The 16,708-nt window shown below is 38.5% G+C and overlaps 12 non-coding genes across 12 annotated transcripts; all 12 read left to right on the top strand.

Moving 5' to 3' along the window:
• The first annotated feature begins 94 nt into the window (after window positions 1–94).
• trnaq-cug lies at window positions 95–167 on the top strand. Its single transcript has one exon. It is a non-coding gene; the product is annotated as a tRNA-Gln (tRNA).
• A 1,398-nt stretch (window positions 168–1,565) lies between these two features.
• On the top strand, window positions 1,566–1,638 carry trnar-ccg. Its single transcript has one exon. It is a non-coding gene; the product is annotated as a tRNA-Arg (tRNA).
• Window positions 1,639–3,033: 1,395 nt separating this feature from the next.
• On the top strand, window positions 3,034–3,106 carry trnaq-cug. Its single transcript has one exon. It is a non-coding gene; the product is annotated as a tRNA-Gln (tRNA).
• Window positions 3,107–4,502: 1,396 nt separating this feature from the next.
• Window positions 4,503–4,575, top strand: trnar-ccg. Its single transcript has one exon. It is a non-coding gene; the product is annotated as a tRNA-Arg (tRNA).
• A 1,378-nt stretch (window positions 4,576–5,953) lies between these two features.
• On the top strand, window positions 5,954–6,026 carry trnaq-cug. Its single transcript has one exon. It is a non-coding gene; the product is annotated as a tRNA-Gln (tRNA).
• A 1,374-nt stretch (window positions 6,027–7,400) lies between these two features.
• trnaq-cug lies at window positions 7,401–7,473 on the top strand. Its single transcript has one exon. It is a non-coding gene; the product is annotated as a tRNA-Gln (tRNA).
• Window positions 7,474–8,867: 1,394 nt separating this feature from the next.
• trnaq-cug lies at window positions 8,868–8,940 on the top strand. Its single transcript has one exon. It is a non-coding gene; the product is annotated as a tRNA-Gln (tRNA).
• A 1,397-nt stretch (window positions 8,941–10,337) lies between these two features.
• trnaq-cug lies at window positions 10,338–10,410 on the top strand. Its single transcript has one exon. It is a non-coding gene; the product is annotated as a tRNA-Gln (tRNA).
• A 1,388-nt stretch (window positions 10,411–11,798) lies between these two features.
• Window positions 11,799–11,871, top strand: trnaq-cug. The gene has a single exon. It is a non-coding gene; the product is annotated as a tRNA-Gln (tRNA).
• A 1,395-nt stretch (window positions 11,872–13,266) lies between these two features.
• On the top strand, window positions 13,267–13,339 carry trnaq-cug. The gene has a single exon. It is a non-coding gene; the product is annotated as a tRNA-Gln (tRNA).
• A 1,390-nt stretch (window positions 13,340–14,729) lies between these two features.
• Window positions 14,730–14,802, top strand: trnar-ccg. Its single transcript has one exon. It is a non-coding gene; the product is annotated as a tRNA-Arg (tRNA).
• Window positions 14,803–16,180: 1,378 nt separating this feature from the next.
• On the top strand, window positions 16,181–16,253 carry trnaq-cug. Its single transcript has one exon. It is a non-coding gene; the product is annotated as a tRNA-Gln (tRNA).
• The last annotated feature ends 455 nt before the right edge of the window (window positions 16,254–16,708 follow it).

Here is a 16,708-nt window from a genome sequence, read left to right as displayed (position 1 = left end):
TTGTATTGTCTTGTGTAATGGCTTTGCTGGCATGCATCAAAACGTTTCAAGTATGTTTGCCCCACCGAGATGTAATTTTCTGTTGGGAATAAGAGATCCAGTGGCCTAATGGATAAGGCATCAGCCTCTGGAGCTGGGGATTGTGGGTTCAAGTCCCACCTGGGTCTGTTGAAAGCAGCTATGCATAAGATAAATGGCCAGACATGACTTGGTTCTAGCTAAGATCAACTTATATGATCAGTTTAGCTTTAATCAATATCTGTACTAAATTCCTGATTCAAATAGTTTAATTCAAAATACATGAAGCGTTACTCAATAGTAGGAGTGCTATAAAAGTGACAATTGGAACCCTCTTCCAGGTCATGACTGCACCAAACAATCAACAGCTTTATTAATCATAAAACATCTTCATAGTATTCAAATGACTCCAATAGATCTAGTGAGTCAGGATTTGTATTATTGTGAAATGTATTGTGACAAACATGATTGTGAAACTACACGTTATAATAAATGTTAATTTGAATGTTGATTCGTATTTGTATGATGATAACGGTAGAATAGGTTTGTCTACTTGGAGCCTGCTGCTAGTGGCTGTTTTCTTTTAGATTAGTTGTTAGTATATTGTTGTTGTTCTTGAGGCTGGCCAGTGAGGCAGCGTAGTCCACTACTTTTCCCACACTCCACTTGGAACAGAAGAACATGGGCAGGCTGGAGTCTTTGCCCTCTTTGGGAAGGAAGACGTTGAAATAGTTCCACTCTTTCTGGAAAACAAAATGAATAAGATGTAGACTTGTATATAAAACATAATAAAATGCAAAACCCCCCAAAAGACACTGATTCTTTAAATCAGGGGAGTACATGTCCTGTCCCCATCCCCCTCATTCTGAAATTACATTTTTGTCCCCCCAAGTTCTATCGTTGGAATGTGATACAAAACGAGGCTACGGTATACTTTAGGACCATGCGGACACCTCCAAGCAGTCGGATAGGCTGTTTGGAGTGTTTATCCAACTGGTGAAAAAATTAAAAATAATAATATTTATGTCCCCCCCATTTTGAAAACCAAAGTTGCACCCCTGCTTTAGACTGTATATAATGTATTTTGAACTCATTTTTCATTTCAAAACTTGAGACATCTATGGCTTTGTGTTTTGTGAAAAAACTGCACATTTTAAAGTGGCCTTTTATTGTCCCCAGCATAGATTGTACATCTCTATTGTCAGTAGGAACCACATTTGTTTAAGCAAGTCAGCCATATCAGCTACAGTATGTTTTTCTTAAAGGCAGTAAACGAGGCTGAACGAACTGTTTCGCTGCCAGACAAGGCTACGCTGATAGCCAGGTGTAGCAGTGGTAAGGATGTTTTGGTGCTGAAAAGAAAGCTCTGCTGTTGGGAAAGCTTTATATAGGGCCTAACTGTTTGTGGGTACCGTTTGTCACCGTTATAGTGCAATGAATGTATTCTTTAATGTTGTATTGTCTTGTGTAATGGCTTTGCTGGCATGCATCAAAACGTTTCAAGTATGTTTGCCCCACCGAGATGTAATTTTCTGTTGGGAATAAGAGATCCAGTGGCCTAATGGATAAGGCATCAGCCTCCGGAGCTGGGGATTGTGGGTTCAAGTCCCACCTGGGTCTGTTGAAAGCAGCTATGCATTAGATAAATGGCCAGACATGACTTGGTTCTAGCTAAGATCAACTTATATGATCAGTTTAGCTTTAATCAATATCTGTACTAAATTCCTGATTCAAATAGTGAATTCAAAATACATGAAGCGTTACTCAATAGTAGGAGTGCTATAAAAGTGACAATTGGAACCCCTCTTCCAGGTCATGACTGCACCAAACAATCAACAGCTTTATTAATCATAAAAACATCTTCATAGTATTCAAATGACTCCAATAGATCTAGTGAGTCAGGATTTGTATTATTGTGAAATGTATTGTGACAAACATGATTGTGAAACTACACGTTATAATAAATGTTAATTTGAATGTTGATTCGTATTTGTATGATGATAACGGTAGAATAGGTTTGTCTACTTGGAGCCTGCTGCTAGTGGCTGTTTTCTTTTAGATTAGTTGTTAGTATATTGTTGTTGTTCTTGAGGCTGGCCAGTGAGGCAGCGTAGTCCACTACTTTTCCCACACTCCACTTGGAACAGAAGAACATGGGCAGGCTGGAGTCTTTGCCCTCTTTGGGAAGGAAGACGTTGAAATAGTTCCACTCTTTCTGGAAAACAAAATGAATAAGATGTAGACTTGTATATAAAACATAATAAAATGCAAAACCCCCAAAAGACACTGATTCTTTAAATCAGGGGAGTACATGTCCTGTCCCCATCCCCCTCATTCTGAAATTACATTTTTGTCCCCCAAGTTCTATCGTTGGAATGTGATACAAAACGAGGCTACGGTATACTTTAGGACCATGCGGACACCTCCAAGCAGTCGGATAGGCTGTTTGGAGTGTTTATCCAACTGGTGAAAAAATTAAAAATAATAATATTTATGTCCCCCCCATTTTGAAAACCAAAGTTGCACCCCTGCTTTAGACTGTATATAATGTATTTTGAACTCATTTTTCACTTCAAAACTTGAGACATCTATGGCTTTGTGTTTTGTGAAAAAACTGCACATTTTAAAGTGGCCTTTTATTGTCCCCAGCATAGATTGTACATCTCAATTGTCAGTAGGAACCACATTTGTTTAAGCAAGTCAGCCATATCAGCTACAGTATGTTTTTTTAAGGCAGTAAATGAGGCTGAATGAACTGTTTCGCTGCCAGACAAGGCTACGCTGATAGCCAGGTGTAGCAGTGGTAAGGATGTTTTGGTGCTGAAAAGAAAGCTCTGCTGTTGGGAAAGCTTTATATGGGGCCTAACTGTTTGTGGGTACCGTTTGTCACTGTTATAGTGCAATGAATGTATTCTTTAATGTTGTATTGTCTTGTGTAATGGCTTTGCTGGCATGCATCAAAACGTTTCAAGTATGTTTGCCCCACCGAGATGTAATTTTCTGTTGGGAATAAGAGATCCAGTGGCCTAATGGATAAGGCATCAGCCTCTGGAGCTGGGGATTGTGGGTTCAAGTCCCACCTGGGTCTGTTGAAAGCAGCTATGCATAAGATAAATGGCCAGACATGACTAGCTTCTAGCTAAGATCAACTTATATGATCAGTTTAGCTTTAATCAATATCTGTACTAAATTCCTGATTCAAATAGTTTAATTCAAAATACATGAAGCGTTACTCAATAGTAGGAGTGCTATAAAAGTGACATTTGGAACCCCTCTTCCAGGTCATGACTGCACCAGACAATCTACAGCTTTATTAATCATAAAAACATCTTCATAGTATTCAAATGACTCCAATAGATCTAGTGAGTCAGGATTTGTATTATTGTGAAATGTATTGTGACAAACATGATTGTGAAACTACACATTATAATAAATGTTCATTTGAATGTTAATTCGTATTTGTATGATGATAACGGTAGAATAGGTTTGTCTACTTGGAGCCTGCTGCTAGTGGCTGTTTTCTTTTAGATTAGTTGTTAGTATATTGTTGTTGTTCTTGAGGCTGGCCAGTGAGGCAGCGTAGTCCACTACTTTTCCCACACTCCACTTGGAACAGAAGAACATGGGCAGGCTGGAGTCTTTGCCCTCTTTGGGAAGGAAGACGTTGAAATAGTTCCACTCTTTCTGGAAAACAAAATGAATAAGATATAGACTTGTATATAAAACATAATAAAATGCAAAACCCCCCAAAAGACACTGATTCTTTAAATCAGGGGAGTACATGTCCTGTCCCCAACCCCTCATTCTGAAATTACATTTTTGTCCCCCAAGTTCTATCGTTGGAATGTGATACAAAACGAGGCTACGGTATACTTTACGACCATGCGGTCACCTCCAAGCAGTCGGATAGGCTGTTTGGAGTGTTTATCCAACTGGTGAAAAAATTAAAAATAATAATAGTTATGTCCCCCATTTCGAAAACCAAAGTTGCACCCCTGCTTTAGACTGTATATAATGTATTTTGAACTCATTTTTCATTTCAAAACTTGAGACATCTATGGCTTTGTGTTTTGTGAAAAAACTGCACATTTTAAAGTGGCCTTTTATTGTCCCCAGCATAGATTGTACATCTCAATTGTCAGTAGGAACCACATTTGTTTAAGCAAGTCAGCCATATCAGCTACAGTATGTTTTTTTAAGGCAGTAAATGAGGCTGAATGAACTGTTTTGAGCTGCCAGACAAGGCTACGCTGATAGCCAGGTGTAGCAGTGGTAAGGATGTTTTGGTGCTGAAAAGAAAGCTCTGCTGTTGGGAAAGCTTTATATGGGGCCTAACTGTTTGTGGGTACCGTTTGTCACTGTTATAGTGCAATGAATGTATTCTTTAATGTTGTATTGTCTTGTGTAATGGCTTTGCTGGCATGCATCAAAACGTTTCAAGTATGTTTGCCCCACCAAGATGTAATTTTCTTTTGGGAATAAGAGATCCAGTGGCCTAATGGATAAGGCATCAGCCTCCGGAGCTGGGGATTGTGGGTTCAATTCCCACCTGGGTCTGTTGAAAGCAGCTATGCATTAGATAAATGGCCAGACATGACTTGGTTCTAGCTAAGATCAACTTATATGATCAGTTTAGCTTTAATCAATATCTGTACTAAATTCCTGATTCAAATAGTGAATTCAAAATACATGAAGCGTTACTCAATAGTAGGAGTGCTATAAAAGTGACAATTGGAACCCCTCTTCCACCAAACAATCTACAGCTTTATTAATCATAAAAACATCTTCATAGTATTCAAATGACTCCAATAGATCTAGTGAGTCAGGATTTGTATTATTGTGAAATGTATTGTGACAAACATGATTGTGAAACTACACGTTATAATAAATGTTAATTTGAATGTTGATTCGTATTTGTATGATGATAACGGTAGAATAGGTTTGTCTACTTGGAGCCTGCTGCTAGTGGCTGTTTTCTTTTAGATTAGTTGTTAGTATATTGTTGTTGTTCTTGAGGCTGGCCAGTGAGGCAGCGTAGTCCACTACTTTTCCCACACTCCACTTGGAACAGAAGAACATGGGCAGGCTGGAGTCTTTGCCCTCTTTGGGAAGGAAGACGTTGAAATAGTTCCACTCTTTCTGGAAAACAAAATGAATAAGATGTAGACTTGTATATAAAACATAATAAAATGCAAAACCCCCCAAAAGACACTGATTCTTTAAATCAGGGGAGTACATGTCCTGTCCCCAACCCCCTCATTCTGAAATTAGATTTTTGTCCCCCCAAGTTCTATCATTGGAATGTGATACAAAACGGGGCTACGGTATACTTTACGACCATGCGGTCACCTCCAAGCAGTCGGATAGGCTGTTTGGAGTGTTTATCCAACTGGTGAAAAAATTAAAAATAATAATATTTATTTATGTCCCCCCCATTTTGCACCCCTGCTTTAGACTGTATATAATGTATTTTGAACTCATTTTTCATTTCAAAACTTGAGACATCTATGGCTTTGTGTTTTGTGAAAAAACTGCACATTTTAAAGTGGCCTTTTATTGTCCCCAGATTAGATTGTACATCTCAATTGTCAGTAGGAACCACATTTGTTTAAGCAAGTCAGCCATATCAGCTACAGTATGTTTTTCTTAAAGGCAGTAAACGAGGCTGAATGAACTGTTTTGAGTGCCAGACAAGGCTACGCTGATAGCCAGGTGTAGCAGTGGTAAGAATGTTTTGGTGCTGAAAAGAAAGCTCTGCTGTTGGGAAAGCTTTATATAGGGCCTAACTGTTTGTGGGTACCGTTTGTCACTGTTATAGTGCAATGAATGTATTCTTTAATGTTGTATTGTCTTGTGTAATGGCTTTGCTGGCATGCATCAAAACGTTTCAAGTATGTTTGCCCCACCGAGATGTAATTTTCTGTTGGGAATAAGAGATCCAGTGGCCTAATGGATAAGGCATCAGCCTCTGGAGCTGGGGATTGTGGGTTCAAGTCCCACCTGGGTCTGTTGAAAGCAGCTATGCATAAGATAAATGGCCAGACATGACTTGGTTCTAGCTAAGATCAACTTATATGATCAGTTTAGCTTTAATCAATATCTGTACTAAATTCCTGATTCAAATAGTTTAATTCAAAATACATGAAGCGTTACTCAATAGTAGGAGTGCTATAAAAGTGACAATTGGAACCCCTCTTCCACCAAACAATCTACAGCTTTATTAATCATAAAAACATCTTCATAGTATTCAAATGACTCCAATAGATCTAGTGAGTCAGGATTTGTATTATTGTGAAATGTATTGTGACAAACATGATTGTGAAACTACACGTTATAATAAATGTTAATTTGAATGTTGATTCGTATTTGTATGATGATAACGGTAGAATAGGTTTGTCTACTTGGAGCCTGCTGCTAGTGGCTGTTTTCTTTTAGATTAGTTGTTAGTATATTGTTGTTGTTCTTGAGGCTGGCCAGTGAGGCAGCGTAGTCCACTACTTTTCCCACACTCCACTTGGAACAGAAGAACATGGGCAGGCTGGAGTCTTTGCCCTCTTTGGGAAGGAAGACGTTGAAATAGTTCCACTCTTTCTGGAAAACAAAATGAATAAGATGTAGACTTGTATATAAAACATAATAAAATGCAAAACCCCCAAAAGACACTGATTCTTTAAATCAGGGGAGTACATGTCCTGTCCCCAACCCCTCATTCTGAAATTAGATTTTTGTCCCCCAAGTTCTATCATTGGAATGTGATACAAAACGAGGCTACGGTATACTTTACGACCATGCGGTCACCTCCAAGCAGTCGGATAGGCTGTTTGGAGTGTTTATCCAACTGGTGAAAAAATTAAAAATAATAATATTTATTTATGTCCCCCCATTTTGCACCCTGCTTTAGACTGTATATAATGTATTTTGAACTCATTTTTCATTTCAAAACTTGAGACATCTATGGCTTTGTGTTTTGTGAAAAAACTGCACATTTTAAAGTGGCCTTTTATTGTCCCCAGATTAGATTGTACATCTCAATTGTCAGTAGGAACCACATTTGTTTAAGCAAGTCAGCCATATCAGCTACAGTATGTTTTTCTTAAAGGCAGTAAACGAGGCTGAATGAACTGTTTTGAGTGCCAGACAAGGCTACGCTGATAGCCAGGTGTAGCAGTGGTAAGAATGTTTTGGTGCTGAAAAGAAAGCTCTGCTGTTGGGAAAGCTTTATATAGGGCCTAACTGTTTGTGGGTACCGTTTGTCACTGTTATAGTGCAATGAATGTATTCTTTAATGTTGTATTGTCTTGTGTAATGGCTTTGCTGGCATGCATCAAAACGTTTCAAGTATGTTTGCCCCACCGAGATGTAATTTTCTGTTGGGAATAAGAGATCCAGTGGCCTAATGGATAAGGCATCAGCCTCTGGAGCTGGGGATTGTGGGTTCAAGTCCCACCTGGGTCTGTTGAAAGCAGCTATGCATAAGATAAATGGCCAGACATGACTTGGTTCTAGCTAAGATCAACTTATATGATCAGTTTAGCTTTAATCAATATCTGTACTAAATTCCTGATTCAAATAGTTTAATTCAAAATACATGAAGCGTTACTCAATAGTAGGAGTGCTATAAAAGTGACAATTGGAACCCCTCTTCCAGGTCATGACACCAAACAATCAACAGCTTTATTAATCATAAAACATCTTCATAGTATTCAAATGACTCCAATAGATCTAGTGAGTCAGGATTTGTATTATTGTGAAATGTATTGTGACAAACATGATTGTGAAACTACACGTTATAATAAATGTTAATTTGAATGTTGATTCGTATTTGTATGATGATAACGGTAGAATAGGTTTGTCTACTTGGAGCCTGCTGCTAGTGGCTGTTTTCTTTTAGATTAGTTGTTAGTATATTGTTGTTGTTCTTGAGGCTGGCCAGTGAGGCAGCGTAGTCCACTACTTTTCCCACACTCCACTTGGAACAGAAGAACATGGGCAGGCTGGAGTCTTTGCCCTCTTTGGGAAGGAAGACGTTGAAATAGTTCCACTCTTTCTGGAAAACAAAATGAATAAGATGTAGACTTGTATATAAAACATAATAAAATGCAAACCCCCAAAAGACACTGATTCTTTAAATCAGGGAGTACATGTCCTGTCCCCAACCCCCTCATTCTGAAATTAGATTTTTGTCCCCCAAGTTCTATCATTGGAATGTGATACAAAACGAGGCTACGGTATACTTTAGGACCATGCGGACACCTCCAAGCAGTCGGATAGGCTGTTTGGAGTGTTTATCCAACTGGTGAAAAAATTAAAAATAATATTTATTTATGTCCCCCCCATTTCGAAAACCAAAGTTGCACCCCTGCTTTAGACTGTATATAATGTATTTTGAACTCATTTTTCATTTCAAAACTTGAGACATCTATGGCTTTGTGTTTTGTGAAAAAACTGCACATTTTAAAGTGGCCTTTTATTGTCCCCAGCATAGATTGTACATCTCAATTGTCAGTAGGAACCACATTTGTTTAAGCAAGTCAGCCATATCAGCTACAGTATGTTTTTCTTAAAGGCAGTAAACGAGGCTGAATGAACTGTTTTGAGTGCCAGACAAGGCTACGCTGATAGCCAGGTGTAGCAGTGGTAAGAATGTTTTGGTGCTGAAAAGAAAGCTCTGCTGTTGGGAAAGCTTTATATAGGGCCTAACTGTTTGTGGGTACCGTTTGTCACTGTTATAGTGCAATGAATGTATTCTTTAATGTTGTATTGTCTTGTGTAATGGCTTTGCTGGCATGCATCAAAACGTTTCAAGTATGTTTGCCCCACCGAGATGTAATTTTCTGTTGGGAATAAGAGATCCAGTGGCCTAATGGATAAGGCATCAGCCTCTGGAGCTGGGGATTGTGGGTTCAAGTCCCACCTGGGTCTGTTGAAAGCAGCTATGCATAAGATAAATGGCCAGACATGACTTGGTTCTAGCTAAGATCAACTTATATGATCAGTTTAGCTTTAATCAATATCTGTACTAAATTCCTGATTCAAATAGTTTAATTCAAAATACATGAAGCGTTACTCAATAGTAGGAGTGCTATAAAAGTGACAATTGGAACCCCTCTTCCAGGTCATGACTGCACCAAACAATCAACAGCTTTATTAATCATAAAACATCTTCATAGTATTCAAATGACTCCAATAGATCTAGTGAGTCAGGATTTGTATTATTGTGAAATGTATTGTGACAAACATGATTGTGAAACTACACGTTATAATAAATGTTAATTTGAATGTTGATTCGTATTTGTATGATGATAACGGTAGAATAGGTTTGTCTACTTGGAGCCTGCTGCTAGTGGCTGTTTTCTTTTAGATTAGTTGTTAGTATATTGTTGTTGTTCTTGAGGCTGGCCAGTGAGGCAGCGTAGTCCACTACTTTTCCCACACTCCACTTGGAACAGAAGAACATGGGCAGGCTGGAGTCTTTGCCCTCTTTGGGAAGGAAGACGTTGAAATAGTTCCACTCTTTCTGGAAAACAAAATGAATAAGATGTAGACTTGTATATAAAACATAATAAAATGCAAAACCCCCAAAAGACACTGATTCTTTAAATCAGGGAGTACATGTCCTGTCCCCAACCCCTCATTCTGAAATTAAATTTTTGTCCCCCCAAGTTCTATCGTTGGAATGTGATACAAAACGAGGCTACGGTATACTTTAGGACCATGCGGACACCTCCATGCAGTCGGATAGGCTGTTTGGAGTGTTTATCCAACTGGTGAAAAAATTAAAAATAATAATAGTTATGTCCCCCCCATTTCGAAAACCAAAGTTGCACCCCTGCTTTAGACTGTATATAATGTATTTTCAACTCATTTTTCATTTCAAAACTTGAGACATCTATGGCTTTGTGTTTTGTGAAAAAACTGCACATTTTAAAGTGGCCTTTTATTGTCCCCAGCATAGATTGTACATCTCAATTGTCAGTAGGAACCACATTTGTTTAAGCAAGTCAGCCATATCAGCTACAGTATGTTTTTCTTAAAGGCAGTAAACGAGGCTGAATGAACTGTTTCGAGTGCCAGACAAGGCTACGCTGATAGCCAGGTGTAGCAGTGGTAAGGATGTTTTGGTGCTGAAAAGAAAGCTCTGCTGTTGGGAAAGCTTTATATAGGGCCTAACTGTTTGTGGGTACCGTTTGTCACTGTTATAGTGCAATGAATGTATTCTTTAATGTTGTATTGTCTTGTGTAATGGCTTTGCTGGCATGCATCAAAACGTTTCAAGTATGTTTGCCCCACCGAGATGTAATTTTCTGTTGGGAATAAGAGATCCAGTGGCCTAATGGATAAGGCATCAGCCTCTGGAGCTGGGGATTGTGGGTTCAAGTCCCACCTGGGTCTGTTGAAAGCAGCTATGCATAAGATAAATGGCCAGACATGACTTGGTTCTAGCTAAGATCAACTTATATGATCAGTTTAGCTTTAATCAATATCTGTACTAAATTCCTGATTCAAATAGTTTAATTCAAAATACATGAAGCGTTACTCAATAGTAGGAGTGCTATAAAAGTGACAATTGGAACCCCTCTTCCAGGTCATGACTCCACCAAACAATCAACAGCTTTATTAATCATAAAAACATCTTCATAGTATTCAAATGACTCCAATAGATCTAGTGAGTCAGGATTTGTATTATTGTGAAATGTATTGTGACAAACATGATTGTGAAACTACACGTTATAATAAATGTTAATTTGAATGTTGATTCGTATTTGTATGATGATAACGGTAGAATAGGTTTGTCTACTTGGAGCCTGCTGCTAGTGGCTGTTTTCTTTTAGATTAGTTGTTAGTATATTGTTGTTGTTCTTGAGGCTGGTGTGAGGCAGCGTAGTCCACTACTTTTCCCACACTCCACTTGGAACAGAAGAACATGGGCAGGCTGGAGTCTTTGCCCTCTTTGGGAAGGAAGACGTTGAAATAGTTCCACTCTTTCTGGAAAACAAAATGAATAAGATGTAGACTTGTATATAAAACATAATAAAATGCAAAACCCCCCAAAAGACACTGATTCTTTAAATCAGGGGAGTACATGTCCTGTCCCCAACCCCCTCATTCTGAAATTAGATTTTTGTCCCCCCAAGTTCTATCATTGGAATGTGATACAAAACGGGGCTACGGTATACTTTACGACCATGCGGTCACCTCCAAGCAGTCGGATAGGCTGTTTGGAGTGTTTATCCAACTGGTGAAAAATTAAAAATAATAATATTTATTTATGTCCCCCCATTTTTGCACCCCTGCTTTAGACTGTATATAATGTATTTTGAACTCATTTTTCATTTCAAAACTTGAGACATCTATGGCTTTGTGTTTTGTGAAAAAACTGCACATTTTAAAGTGGCCTTTTATTGTCCCCAGATTAGATTGTACATCTCAATTGTCAGTAGGAACCACATTTGTTTAAGCAAGTCAGCCATATCAGCTACAGTATGTTTTTCTTAAAGGCAGTAAACGAGGCTGAATGAACTGTTTGAGTGCCAGACAAGGCTACGCTGATAGCCAGGTGTAGCAGTGGTAAGAATGTTTTGGTGCTGAAAAGAAAGCTCTGCTGTTGGGAAAGCTTTATATAGGGCCTAACTGTTTGTGGGTACCGTTTGTCACTGTTATAGTGCAATGAATGTATTCTTTAATGTTGTATTGTCTTGTGTAATGGCTTTGCTGGCATGCATCAAAACGTTTCAAGTATGTTTGCCCCACCGAGATGTAATTTTCTGTTGGGAATAAGAGATCCAGTGGCCTAATGGATAAGGCATCAGCCTCTGGAGCTGGGGATTGTGGGTTCAAGTCCCACCTGGGTCTGTTGAAAGCAGCTATGCATAAGATAAATGGCCAGACATGACTTGGTTCTAGCTAAGATCAACTTATATGATCAGTTTAGCTTTAATCAATATCTGTACTAAATTCCTGATTCAAATAGTTTAATTCAAAATACATGAAGCGTTACTCAATAGTAGGAGTGCTATAAAAGTGACAATTGGAACCCCTCTTCCAGGTCATGACTGCACCAAACAATCAACAGCTTTATTAATCATAAAACATCTTCATAGTATTCAAATGACTCCAATAGATCTAGTGAGTCAGGATTTGTATTATTGTGAAATGTATTGTGACAAACATGATTGTGAAACTACACGTTATAATAAATGTTAATTTGAATGTTGATTCGTATTTGTATGATGATAACGGTAGAATAGGTTTGTCTACTTGGAGCCTGCTGCTAGTGGCTGTTTTCTTTTAGATTAGTTGTTAGTATATTGTTGTTGTTCTTGAGGCTGGCCAGTGAGGCAGCGTAGTCCACTACTTTCCCACACTCCACTTGGAACAGAAGAACATGGGCAGGCTGGAGTCTTTGCCCTCTTTGGGAAGGAAGACGTTGAAATAGTTCCACTCTTTCTGGAAAACAAAATGAATAAGATGTAGACTTGTATATAAAACATAATAAAATGCAAAACCCCCAAAAGACACTGATTCTTTAAATCAGGGAGTACATGTCCTGTCCCCAACCCCTCATTCTGAAATTACATTTTTGTCCCCCCAAGTTCTATCGTTGGAATGTGATACAAAACGAGGCTACGGTATACTTTACGACCATGCGGACACCTCCAAGCAGTCGGATAGGCTGTTTGGAGTGTTTATCCAACTGGTGAAAAAATTAAAAATAATAATAGTTATGTCCCCCCCATTTCGAAAACCAAAGTTGCACCCCTGCTTTAGACTGTATATAATGTATTTTGAACTCATTTTTCATTTCAAAACTTGAGACATCTATGGCTTTGTGTTTTGTGAAAAAACTGCACATTTTAAAGTGGCCTTTTATTGTCCCCAGCATAGATTGTACATCTCAATTGTCAGTAGGAACCACATTTGTTTAAGCAAGTCAGCCATATCAGCTACAGTATGTTTTTCTTAAAGGCAGTAAACGAGGCTGAACGAACTGTTTCGCTGCCAGACAAGGCTACGCTGATAGCCAGGTGTAGCAGTGGTAAGGATGTTTTGGTGCTGAAAAGAAAGCTCTGCTGTTGGGAAAGCTTTATATAGGGCCTAACTGTTTGTGGGTACCGTTTGTCACTGTTATAGTGCAATGAATGTATTCTTTAATGTTGTATTGTCTTGTGTAATGGCTTTGCTGGCATGCATCAAAACGTTTCAAGTATGTTTGCCCCACCAAGATGTAATTTTCTGTTGGGAATAAGAGATCCAGTGGCCTAATGGATAAGGCATCAGCCTCTGGAGCTGGGGATTGTGGGTTCAAGTCCCACCTGGGTCTGTTGAAAGCAGCTATGCATTAAGATAAATGGCCAGACATGACTTGGTTCTAGCTAAGATCAACTTATATGATCAGTTTAGCTTTAATCAATATCTGTACTAAATTCCTGATTCAAATAGTGAATTCAAAATACATGAAGCGTTACTCAATAGTAGGAGTGCTATAAAAGTGACAATTGGAACCCCTCTTCAGGTCATGACTGCAAACAATCTACAGCTTTATTAATCATAAAAACATCTTCATAGTATTCAAATGACTCCAATAGATCTAGTGAGTCAGGATTTGTATTATTGTGAAATGTATTGTGACAAACATGATTGTGAAACTACACATTATAATAAATGTTAATTTGAATGTTGATTCGTATTTGTATGATGATAACGGTAGAATAGGTTTGTCTACTTGGAGCCTGCTGCTAGTGGCTGTTTTCTTTTAGATTAGTTGTTAGTATATTGTTGTTGTTCTTGAGGCTGGCCAGTGAGGCAGCGTAGTCCACTACTTTTCCCACACTCCACTTGGAACAGAAGAACATGGGCAGGCTGGAGTCTTTGCCCTCTTTGGGAAGGAAGACGTTGAAATAGTTCCACTCTTTCTGGAAAACAAAATGAATAAGATGTAGACTTGTATATAAAACATAATAAAATGCAAAACCCCCAAAAGACACTGATTCTTTAAATCAGGGGAGTACATGTCCTGTCCCCAACCCCTCATTCTGAAATTACATTTTTGTCCCCCAAGTTCTATCGTTGGAATGTGATACAAAACGAGGCTACGGTATACTTTACGACCATGCGGTCACCTCCAAGCAGTCGGATAGGCTGTTTGGAGTGTTTATCCAACTGGTGAAAAAATTAAAAATAATAATAGTTATGTCCCCCCATTTCGAAAACCAAAGTTGCACCCCTGCTTTAGACTGTATATAATGTATTTTGAACTCATTTTTCATTTCAAAACTTGAGACATCTATGGCTTTGTGTTTTGTGAAAAAACTGCACATTTTAAAGTGGCCTTTTATTGTCCCCAGCATAGATTGTACATCTCAATTGTCAGTAGGAACCACATTTGTTTAAGCAAGTCAGCCATATCAGCTACAGTATGTTTTTTTAAGGCAGTAAATGAGGCTGAATGAACTGTTTCGCTGCCAGACAAGGCTACGCTGATAGCCAGGTGTAGCAGTGGTAAGGATGTTTTGGTGCTGAAAAGAAAGCTCTGCTGTTGGGAAAGCTTTATATGGGGCCTAACTGTTTGTGGGTACCGTTTGTCACTGTTATAGTGCAATGAATGTATTCTTTAATGTTGTATTGTCTTGTGTAATGGCTTTGCTGGCATGCATCAAAACGTTTCAAGTATGTTTGCCCCACCAAGATGTAATTTTCTTTTGTGAATAAGAGATCCAGTGGCCTAATGGATAAGGCATCAGCCTCCGGAGCTGGGGATTGTGGGTTCAAGTCCCACCTGGGTCTCTTGAAAGCAGCTGTGCATTAAATAAATGGCCAGACATGACTTGGTTCTAGCTAACATCAACTTAAATGAACAGTTTTGCTTTAATCAATATCTGTACTAAATTCCTGATTCAAATAGTGAATTCAAAATACATGAAGCGTTACTCAATAGTAGGAGTGCTATAAAAGTGACAATTGGAACCCCTCTTCCACCAAACAATCTACAGCTTTATTAATCATAAAAACATCTTCATAGTATTCAAATGACTCCAATAGATCTAGTGAGTCAGGATTTGTATTATTGTGAAATGTATTGTGACAAACATGATTGTGAAACTACACGTTATAATAAATGTTAATTTGAATGTTGATTCGTATTTGTATGATGATAACGGTAGAATAGGTTTGTCTACTTGGAGCCTGCTGCTAGTGGCTGTTTTCTTTTAGATTAGTTGTTAGTATATTGTTGTTGTTCTTGAGGCTGGCCAGTGAGGCAGCGTAGTCCACTACTTTTCCCACACTCCACTTGGAACAGAAGAACATGGGCAGGCTGGAGTCTTTGCCCTCTTTGGGAAGGAAGACGTTGAAATAGTTCCACTCTTTCTGGAAAACAAAATGAATAAGATGTAGACTTGTATATAAAACATAATAAAATGCAAAACCCCCCAAAAGACACTGATTCTTTAAATCAGGGGAGTACATGTCCTGTCCCCAACCCCCTCATTCTGAAATTAGATTTTTGTCCCCCCAAGTTCTATCATTGGAATGTGATACAAAACGGGGCTACGGTATACTTTACGACCATGCGGTCACCTCCAAGCAGTCGGATAGGCTGTTTGGAGTGTTTATCCAACTGGTGAAAAAATTAAAAATAATAATATTTATTTATGTCCCCCCCATTTTGCACCCCTGCTTTAGACTGTATATAATGTATTTTGAACTCATTTTTCATTTCAAAACTTGAGACATCTATGGCTTTGTGTTTTGTGAAAAAACTGCACATTTTAAAGTGGCCTTTTATTGTCCCCAGATTAGATTGTACATCTCAATTGTCAGTAGGAACCACATTTGTTTAAGCAAGTCAGCCATATCAGCTACAGTATGTTTTTCTTAAAGGCAGTAAACGAGGCTGAATGAACTGTTTTGAGTGCCAGACAAGGCTACGCTGATAGCCAGGTGTAGCAGTGGTAAGAATGTTTTGGTGCTGAAAAGAAAGCTCTGCTGTTGGGAAAGCTTTATATAGGGCCTAACTGTTTGTGGGTACCGTTTGTCACTGTTATAGTGCAATGAATGTATTCTTTAATGTTGTATTGTCTTGTGTAATGGCTTTGCTGGCATGCATCAAAACGTTTCAAGTATGTTTGCCCCACCGAGATGTAATTTTCTGTTGGGAATAAGAGATCCAGTGGCCTAATGGATAAGGCATCAGCCTCTGGAGCTGGGGATTGTGGGTTCAAGTCCCACCTGGGTCTGTTGAAAGCAGCTATGCATAAGATAAATGGCCAGACATGACTTGGTTCTAGCTAAGATCAACTTATATGATCAGTTTAGCTTTAATCAATATCTGTACTAAATTCCTGATTCAAATAGTTTAATTCAAAATACATGAAGCGTTACTCAATAGTAGGAGTGCTATAAAAGTGACAATTGGAACCCCTCTTCCACCAAACAATCTACAGCTTTATTAATCATAAAAACATCTTCATAGTATTCAAATGACTCCAATAGATCTAGTGAGTCAGGATTTGTATTATTGTGAAATGTATTGTGACAAACATGATTGTGAAACTACACGTTATAATAAATGTTAATTTGAATGTTGATTCGTATTTGTATGATGATAACGGTAGAATAGGTTTGTCTACTTGGAGCCTGCTGCTAGTGGCTGTTTTCTTTTAGATTAGTTGTTAGTATATTGTTGTTGTTC

This window comes from Oncorhynchus gorbuscha, linkage group LG12 (genome assembly GCF_021184085.1).
Source record: "Oncorhynchus gorbuscha isolate QuinsamMale2020 ecotype Even-year linkage group LG12, OgorEven_v1.0, whole genome shotgun sequence".
Taxonomy (NCBI): domain Eukaryota; kingdom Metazoa; phylum Chordata; class Actinopteri; order Salmoniformes; family Salmonidae; genus Oncorhynchus; species Oncorhynchus gorbuscha.
The sequence above is the reverse complement of the archived record's forward strand: the minus strand, read 5'-3'. Positions and strand labels throughout refer to the sequence as shown.